This window comes from Symphalangus syndactylus, chromosome 9 (genome assembly GCF_028878055.3).
Source record: "Symphalangus syndactylus isolate Jambi chromosome 9, NHGRI_mSymSyn1-v2.1_pri, whole genome shotgun sequence".
Classification (NCBI taxonomy): Eukaryota; Metazoa; Chordata; class Mammalia; order Primates; family Hylobatidae; genus Symphalangus; species Symphalangus syndactylus.
The window spans coordinates 41,456,825-41,466,529 of NC_072431.2; positions in this window are offsets into that span (position 1 = coordinate 41,456,825).

A 9,705-nucleotide genomic window follows, 5' to 3' on the forward strand; every position below is an offset into this window, starting at 1 on the left:
AGAGTGCATTCTAACGAGGTTGGTGGCAGCCACATACAGCTTTCAGAAGCAGCAGTAGCAGAGTTTCCAGGACTACTTTCTAGTTCAGTGAGCTGCAGAGTCTGTGTTCACAAGGTCTGGCCGTGGAGTGCTCCAGTATAATCTGTGCTTTGCTTTTGCTGTGTTGTCTCTGACCCTCTCTACAATCCTGTGAGCTACTGAGTACATTTTCATAAATTACTTTTCTGCCTGAACTATAGTGCATTCCATTTTTTACAACTGAGAACGCTGGCTATAACAATAATTAAATTAGCATTATCTTCAACATGTTGGGCCATCCTCACCTATAGCAGATCATGTGTAGGGCATCTCCTTCTCCCAGATAGTTATCCATGTGAAATCCAGTTAAACTAAAAAGTAAGCAAAACCATTTGGTGGAAAAGAAAAGGAGGTGATGTCAGAAGCATATTCAATTAAGATAAACTGATCAAGTCACTGTATTCAACAAAAATAATGATGAATGAAGCCCAATCCCTGTGTTTGAGGAGGCTAAATGGGTACTGTAAACATTGTAGAATATTGTAAGTGAATACCACATTGTTCCTGCCCTGCTATCTTGCCCTGTGATTTAATAATAGAGCATCCCTCACCTTAGGGCCTCACGACCCTAAGTATGTCCAGGGACCTGTGGCATCACTCAGGAACTTGTTAGAAATGTATTAATAGACTCTCAGACCTTAACCGAGACTTATAAATCAGAATCTGCATTTTAACAGATGCTCAAGTGATTCATACGCATTTTAAAGGTTGGAAGCTCTTTACAAGGTGACAAGGAAGAGGACGTTTTGGAGGAGATGGCACCTGAATTGGGACTTGGGTTGAACTGAGAGAAAGACACTCCAGGTAAATAAAATACCCTGAACATAGGCATGAAGGTGGGAAACTATGGGACTTGATCAGGGATCATAAGGTGTTTTATGAAATTCTACATATAAGATAAATAAAGGGGAAATAGTTTAGGATTTGGTTGTGGAAGGTCAAGGTGGAGTTTCACTTTAGCCTGAGGCATTGAAGGTGTGTGGAGGGGCAGGTGGGAGGGTGACATGACTAGAACTGTGTTTTAGGAAAATTACACTGACCACATGTTGTCAAGTTGAGTCAGAGGGACAGCTAGAAGGAGGCGCTCAGAAGAGAGCATATTGCAATTGTTCAGGCAAGAACAAAGTAGTGACAGTACATGAGAAAAGAAGAATGTAAGGGTTACTGGGCAGGAAAACATAAACAGAACTTGGTACTGTTTGTTTGGGGATGTAAAAGGCAGAGTAGGTTTTAAAATTTAAAGTCTGGGTGTCCAGCAAGGAAGACAGAAATTTGGAGGAGAAGTAGGTGTGTCAGCAAGATGAAAACTGGTGAGTATGAGTTTTAGTCTTGTTGATTTTCGTGCATCAGAGGACAAGCATGGGAAGTGCATTGGAAATGTGAGATTAAACCAGCACTCAGGAGAGAGGTGGAACCTGGGAAAAGATTTGGGGGAAATTGGTGCAAAGGTGATAACTGATACCCAGGAAATAGATTAACTTTCTGGCTAAAAGAGTGTGGATGGCGGAAAAAAAGAGCCAGGAAAAGAACCACTGGGAATACTCTCATTTAGGAGATGGAGGAAGAAAATGTGCCAGCCAGGGATCTTAGGAGCAAATCACAGAACACCCAACTCTGGCTCACCTAAGCTGAGACAGGATTTACTGATGGGATATGGTCTTGCTCACACAGAGCCAGAGCTGGAGAACCAGGCTCAGAAAACAAGAGGCAACCAAGTGAGGCAGGCAGCCTAGAACTGCTACAAGCCCACACTGGCCACAGGAGCCTTTGGTGCGAATGCCACCACGATGCTGCCTGCAGGGTGAGCTCGCCAGGGCTGATGCTGCACCCTCGGCCCTGAGACAGTGCGACTTCCACCTCCAGAAATGATTTCTGACTGTCCCAGGCTGAAGCCTCTGACTGACAGGGCGCAGGTCACATGCCGGCTTTCCAGCAGGGAAGGAGCAGAGGGGAGTGGGAGGGAAACAGCCCCTACTACCGTCCCCCGGGTCCTGCCTGCCTCCCCAGCCCTAACCCCGATGATTTTCCCAAACAGGCTAGGATGTGGAGGCCGAGCAGCAGAAACTGATCACTGTTCAATTAAACAGTGAGGAAGGTGGGAGCCCCAAAATATCTGAGACAGGTCTCAATCAATTTAGAAAGTTTTTTTCGCCAAGGTTAAGGACGCATCTGTGACACAGCCTCCAGGAGAGCCTGATGACATGCGCAAGGTGGTCGGTGCACAACTTGCTTTTGTACATTGTAGGGAGAGATAATACATCAATTAATACATGTAAGATTCCCATTGGTTCTATCTGGAGGGAGGGACAACTCAAAGCAGGTAGATTTAAAATTTTCTCATTTGGCAATTGGTTGAAAGAGTTATTATTGGTAGAAAGAACTGTCTGGGTTACAATAAGTGGTTGTGGGAGCAAGGAGAAGGAGGTGGTGGTGGAGGGAAGTGTCGGGAACAGACAGGGAAATGAGGACAAGCAAATCCTGGAGGGGGTCCTTTAATACAAGTTTGATTTAAAGGTGTTTATCATAAGCAAGTGTTACGCCCAAAACCGTGGGGTATTCAAACATGGGGAAGACAGGTCATGACTTCAGTGAGCTGATGAGCTACCAGGCATCGGAGTAGATGACCTTTAATGTTCGTTCAACCTTAAATATGCTAGAACTTAATATTTTTAATGCAAATATCAATAAAAATCAAGTGAGGATTTAATAAGGTCAAATAATAAAAATTGCGTTGGGAGTTCAGAGCAGGAGGCAGACACTTCCAGCTGGGAAGGTTTCAGGGAGGAAGTGGAATCTTAAAGGATAAGGAGACTTAGTGGGGACAATGAGCATTTGGAGGGTTTGCCAAAGAAAACAAAAGGTACAAAACTGTGGCACACACACAGACACACACACGTATACAAACCAGATGTCAGAGTAGACATTTATCAGTTGTGAGGCTTCCCAGCATCTGAATCTCTTGAGGTTCCCCATCTTATGAGTCACAGCTATGACTCTAAGAGCTGAAAGATCAGATGCTCACTTTCCCTGTCATCTTTAAGTCTAGGGCACAGGGGCACAGCTTGGCTTTCTCAATTAGGGACACTCAGGGGCCGGGCGCGGTGGCTCACGCCTGTAATCCCAGCATTTTGGGAGGCCGAGGGGGGCAGATCAAGAGGTCAGGAGTTCGAGACCAGCCTGGCCAACATGGTGAAACCTCATCTCTACTAAAAAATACAAAAATCAGCTGGGCGTGGTGGCATGTACTCGTAATCCCAGCTATTTGGGAGGCTGAGGCAGGAGAATCGCTTGAACCCAGGAGGCGGAGGTTGCAGTGAGCTGAGATCACACCACTGCACTCCAGCCTGGGCAACAGAGTGAGACTCTGTCTCGAAAAAAAAAAAAAAAAGGGACACTCAGCCTCTGCGTTCAACAGTGGCAGTTGCTGCCCTGGTTCTATGGCATGATTTTGCCTGTGTCCCACTTTCCCTAGATTCATTCTCACAGCCTGGTTTTCCACCCTTTCCAGCAATTCTGCAAGCTATCTGAAATCCTTTCATTAAATTTCTTTTCTTTTTAAATTAGCTATATTTATTTTCTGTTGCTGGCAACTAAAAATACTGACTGATAGAAATGTGACCATCCTGACTGATGAATGTGACCATGGAAAAGCTCATGATCCAGCTTAATTGAAAAATTGGGAGGATATATTAGCCAAGGTTGTATTAGGGAAACAGCTCTCTAAATATGTCAAGTAAAACATATTTAATATGGAAAATTAGAAGATTATACAGTCTGGAAGGTCCAAGGGAGCAAAGATCTGAGAAGCCACTTTTGCAATTCAAGAAATTTACGGTTGCATGGGTTGCAGAAACCACTACTGAGGATCTCAGCTCTGCAGCACCAAAGTGATTCTCAGGCACATGCCTGGAAATCTGAGGGAGGTCCTCCCAGATGTCTGCCATCTGCCAGTGCTCGTGAGCTTGCCTCTAGCTGCAGCTGGAGAAAAATGGCTTCTCCTTTATTACCTTGCAAATCTCATACAAGTGTCCCTCATCAGTAGATTCTAAACAGAAACTCCACTGACAAAGGGAGTCTGGGAAACGTAACTTTCCAATTTCCAGTCCTGCCATAAAAGGAAGAGTTTAGAAGGATGGTCACTGGGAGAATAGGAGATAACTGTTCCCCTTCCAAGGTGTGGGGTGGGGGACATGCAAAAATGCCTAGATTCAACTCTCTTCTCTTCTTTAAGCTTCCTCACTCTCCTACTCCCACTACATCTGCCAAACCAGTAATTTCATTGAGACTTCCAGAACACTGATACCCTGATTTTCTCTAGTCCATCAGCTTCCACCTTTCTTGCAATCTTCAACTCCCTTGCCTCCTTTTCTTCCAACAGTTGCTTCTCTATACTGCGAAAAATCCTAACATCGTTTCAATCCACCTGTTTGGTTCTTAGGTACAAGCTGGCAGGCATCATTGGGGGAAAAAATCCTACACCATGCAGATTGGTGTCATTAGTAGTTTATAGCTTCTAACCAGTCCCAAGTAAACTACAGTTCTCATTCCCCAAAACTACTGTTTCAAGCTTAGTAATACACCTATCAAGTCTGGCTATCCTGTCTCCTCCCCAGCCTGCACACTCTCTAAGCAATGGCCTTGTCTCCTACTCCACAGGGAAAATAAGTAACCTACACTCGAACTTTTCCATGTGTTCCCTTCCTCCCCTGCACATAAAACCTGCAAACTTCTCTGTACAGTCTCCAGTCTTACCACTTTCCTCCCTGTGGTGGAGGAGGCAGGCTTCTCCTGCTTAAGGCTGAATTTCCCATCTGTGCTATGGATCATTGGCAATCTTCCTATCAGTTATCACCTCTCTTGCAGAATTGCCTCAAATGCTCTCTCTTTCCTGCCTCAGACCCTTCACTATGTAACAATGCTCAAATCACACACATCTTTAAAAAAAGATGGGAAGAGGGAGTGAGGGGGAAGTTCCTTTAACTCTACACTTTCCCATTTCCCTTTCTTTCTGCTGTTATCCTTAGGCAAGCTACCTGGCTTCCTGGCAACCTGGAAGAGTCGTTGTCTACATTCGGTCACTGTTTCCACCAACCTCACACTGGGAGACCTTAGAGCATATTATTTAAGAGCTCAGTTTTTGAAATGGTCAACCTGGGTTCAAATTCTGCTAGGACCACTTACTTAGCTTTATGACCTAGTACAAGTCACTTAGACTTTGCAAGTCTCTGATTATTATCTTAAATTAGGGATATCATAACTTCTCAGTGTTGTATGCAAAGTCCTAAGCACAGTGTCTGGAATGTAGTAAGTGTACATTCAATGTAACAAGTGTACATTCAGTGTAACCTACTACTATTTATTCCTTGCACCTCTGCAACCTGGTTGCTCCTCTTCTACTGTTGACACTGCCCCCATGAAGGCCTCCAGTGATCTTCTAGTTGCTAAAGCTTATTAATGTTTTTCCATTTTTTAAGACAATATTTTATTTAATTTCTTCAAGGTGTTACATACTTTTGACTCCTCCCTCTTAAAATCCAGTCTTTTTTTTTTTTTGAGATGTAGTCTCGCTCTGTCACCCAGGCTGGAGTGCAGTGTGCGATCTCGGCTCACTGCAACCTCTGCCTCTCGGGTTCAAGCAATTCTACTGCCTCAGCCTCCTGAGTACCTGGGATTACAGGTGCCCACAAAGCACCCAGCTAATTTTTGTATTTTTTTCAGTAGAGACGGGGTTTCACCGTGTCGGCCAGGCTGATCTCGAACTCCTGACCTCAGGTGATCTGCTTGCCTTGGCCTCCCAAAGTGCTGGGATTACAGGTGTGAGCCACCACTCTTGGCCTAAATCCAGTCCTTAAAGTGGGGCACAATAGATGATCCACTGGGGTGTGGGAAGAAAACATTACAATTTCTATTGATCGTAAGATGTGCCATTATTTTACCTATCACCAAGAAGGAAAACACTTCTAATTAAATGACACAGCTTCCTTTTGTCATTTACAAGTTTAGTTAATATTTATTACAAGAATTCTTTTAGATGTATTTAAACTTACAAATAATGACACTATGATTCATTGTGACTAATTCATTTATGCGGAGATACAACATTGTCACAATTCCCTTATGGACAGACAATAAAAGTGGGAAAATAAGCATTTTACGTAGAAAAAATATATTTAGTTTATGTCTAACTTTGTAAGAAATTAAATTTTACTAATAGTTATTATATGGGTTAAAAATATATATAATTTATAAGTATACATATATGGGATTTTCTCAGAAAAAAACCTTATTGATTGGGCATACAATTTAAAAGGTTTGGAGACCATTAAATCAATTAAGTCAGCCATTAAATCAATGGTCTCCAAACCTTTGAAATTGTAATACTCCTCATGGTTTCTTTCTCCACTCTGACGTTTTCTTCTTGGCTGCCTTCATGCCTCCTCTTCCTCTTCGTCTTTTCCTGACATGTTAGTATTCCCCAGATTCTTCATTGTTTAGACATTCCTAGAACTTTATCTACTTTTTGTGCACTGATAATGCTCAAATCTCTGTCTCCAACACAGCTCTCTCCTGAGTTCCAGACTGAAGGGATTAGTGAATTTTTTCCATATTCATACAGTGTATATCTAAAATTCCTCAAATCTGAAAAATAAATTTATCCTCCCTTAAATCTTCCCCTCCTCCTGAGTCCCTCATCATAGCAAATGGCACCATCATTTACCAGTTGCCCACTTCAGAAGCATTGAATTTATCCTCCCAACAACCACTTATACTTCTAGATATTATACCTTCCAATAGCTCTAGAATGTCACCTGCTCTCCTTCTCCTCTGGTACTGCTCTAATTTAGGCCTTGGCTGAAACAGAAAATAAGTTATAATAAAAGCCAATAGCTCCATCTACAATGAAAAATTAAAATGAAAAAATAATTTGCATCGTTAATTCATCATGCTAGAGTTACCAAGATAATCAAAATGGTCCAAAACAAAGACATCTGCTATGAGCGGGTATGTGCCAGGGCTCAACACAATATTGTTTTAAGCCCCTAATTACCTGGGATGCTGAATTGATTGTTTTTATCCCATAATTTGGTGTCTAGTGACTTAAGTATCTGGCTGTTAGAGAAAATCCCATTACTGTTTGGCAAACTATTTCAGACTGGATTGATTAGCCATGAAATGAATGCAAGAAATTTGCACAGTTTAAACATGCACTTAATAGTTTAAATATGAGATGACATTGACAGCTTTCCAAATGGTGCTGATACTCTAATAGAGTAATTCACTAACACATATCAGTATAATCCTTACATATTCTCATTACTATCCCATTTTTTCTTTTATACTTCTAGAATTCTCCATTTTTAACTTGAAAGTATTTCTAAATTCTTCATTCTGACACCTTTCATGGACAATAAACTATGGCAAATACAAGCTAAGCTACAATGATCATCAAGGGATTGCTGACTTTATTCTTCTCTTCCAATTTTTACAATGTAAATGGAGATAAATGTAGTTGGAAAGTACAACAAAACCCAAGAGCACAGTATACAATTTGAAGAGAAATGCAAGGAATCTCAATTGTACATGGATTGATCATCATTAAAATGAGAAGTTTCTTTAGAATAATCAGGAGGGTCTTATTGTACCTTAAATATTAGTCATATCTCTAATCTTTTCAATAGCAGCTTATTATAGTCTATATCCTCGTAAGATTTCTCTTATCTCTTATCTCTGCTATATCCCATTGATACTATCCTAGTTACCTTTCCCAATATCACCTCTTGCCTGGACTTTCCTAATAGCTCTTCCAGTCTTATCAACTTTAAAGGCCACAACTGCCAGATTCTTTCTGTAATCTTTTTAAGTTTTACATCTGATTATATCTTTTTGGGTGCGGGAGGTCAAAACCTTTCAGTGATCTGCCGTGTACAGAGGATAAGGACCAAGCCCCCTAATGTTGCACGTAGGACCTTTCTTGACATGGCTCCACCTTACCATCCAGCATCACCTTTGGATGCTACTGTACAGGCAGACCTTGCTCCCCTGCTAGGTATCCATCCACTCACAGATCCCAAGAGCTCTACACTGTGTCACATGTTCATGACACTACATATTCAGTGCTTGCAACTACCCCATATGGCAACCTTCCCAAGTTCCCAGTGTCAATGTGCTGCCCCATGGCCTTCCACTCTGGAAAATCTGCCATGGCATACTCAAGAAAAATTAGCCACTCCCTCCCTTAAGCTGTGACCCTGACTTCAATACATCTCTTTCATTGCACTAAATCCTACCACATCATAAATGTTCCTTCATATATCTCATTTTCCGTTAGCCTCAGAGCTACTTGAAGAGAGGGAGATATCTTGTCTATTTCTTATAGCTCCAATACTAAACTTAATAGCTAACAATAATAATAAATATCAGTTACTACACACTAGAACTATGTTTCAGGTGCTGATCTAAATGCTTCCTTCATTTAATTCTCATAATAACTTTATGAAGTGAATATTACTATTAGCCCCATTTTATATATAAGAAAAGCAAGGCATAGAGTAGGTGCTCAAAAAATGTTAATGAATGTTGTTGCTTTTTAAAAAAATGTAATGTAGTCATATCATCATTACTCCTGGGAGCTCCCAGATACTATTACAACTGGAAGTTGAAATCTTGGTGCAGGTAAGGTGTATGCAATGATATGGATACAGCTACTTGGTTTTAGAAGGAGCTAGATTATCTGCCATGCTGAAGGTCTATGTATACTGGGCCTCAAGGTTAATTGTGTTGTTTTGTTTTTATTTTTGTTTTCACATGCTGTACTGGCATTGTAAATCACTTTTCCCTTCCCCAGTCTCATCTGGACCTGACCATTACCTACATGAATGGTTACATGAAGTCCTACTTATACATTTTCTTAAAATATCAGACACATAAATAAAGTTACTAGGCCTGGAGAGAAAAAATGCTCACCTCAATATCACAAAGTGGGCAGTCCTTGCACTAATTTGATGTTTATCTACTTTAAATCCTCTCTCTGGCAAGTCACTACTAAGACAGATTTGAGGGTTACTCTAGATTATAAAAACTAATTGTTCTGTGGAACCATAATTTTGCAATTTTTAGCTGTATCATCATCATACATGAGCACATGAACTTAGATTGTTAACTGATATGGGTCATTTCCAGAAAACATTTGCATGAACATAATAAATGAGGAGTTGGGGGCTGGGTAAAATGCCAGAAGTCGAAGTACTTATAGTACAAGCCTTGGCAGCAATTCACATAGTTTGTAGGCAACTGCCTACTACCGACCGTGAAGCTGGCCCTTCCAGTGAGGTAGAGAAGTGTTACAAACACCTTCAGTTTCTAGACTAATTCTACCAAGATATCCATAACTCATGTTGAAAAATCACAGAAGGTTGAGTTCAATGATGAGCTATACCTCACCTGACCTAGACAAGTAAGGAAGAAACAGAAGGAAGCAGAATAATAAAGTATTTGAACCCAAGGATTTGACCATCTGGTTCTTTGGGGGAGTCATGCCTGCTGTCCTTACTTTATATTTAAGGCATTCTGTCATTACAAAAGGCAGTGATAGAGTAATGAAAGACCACTGCCCAAGGGGAATGAAAG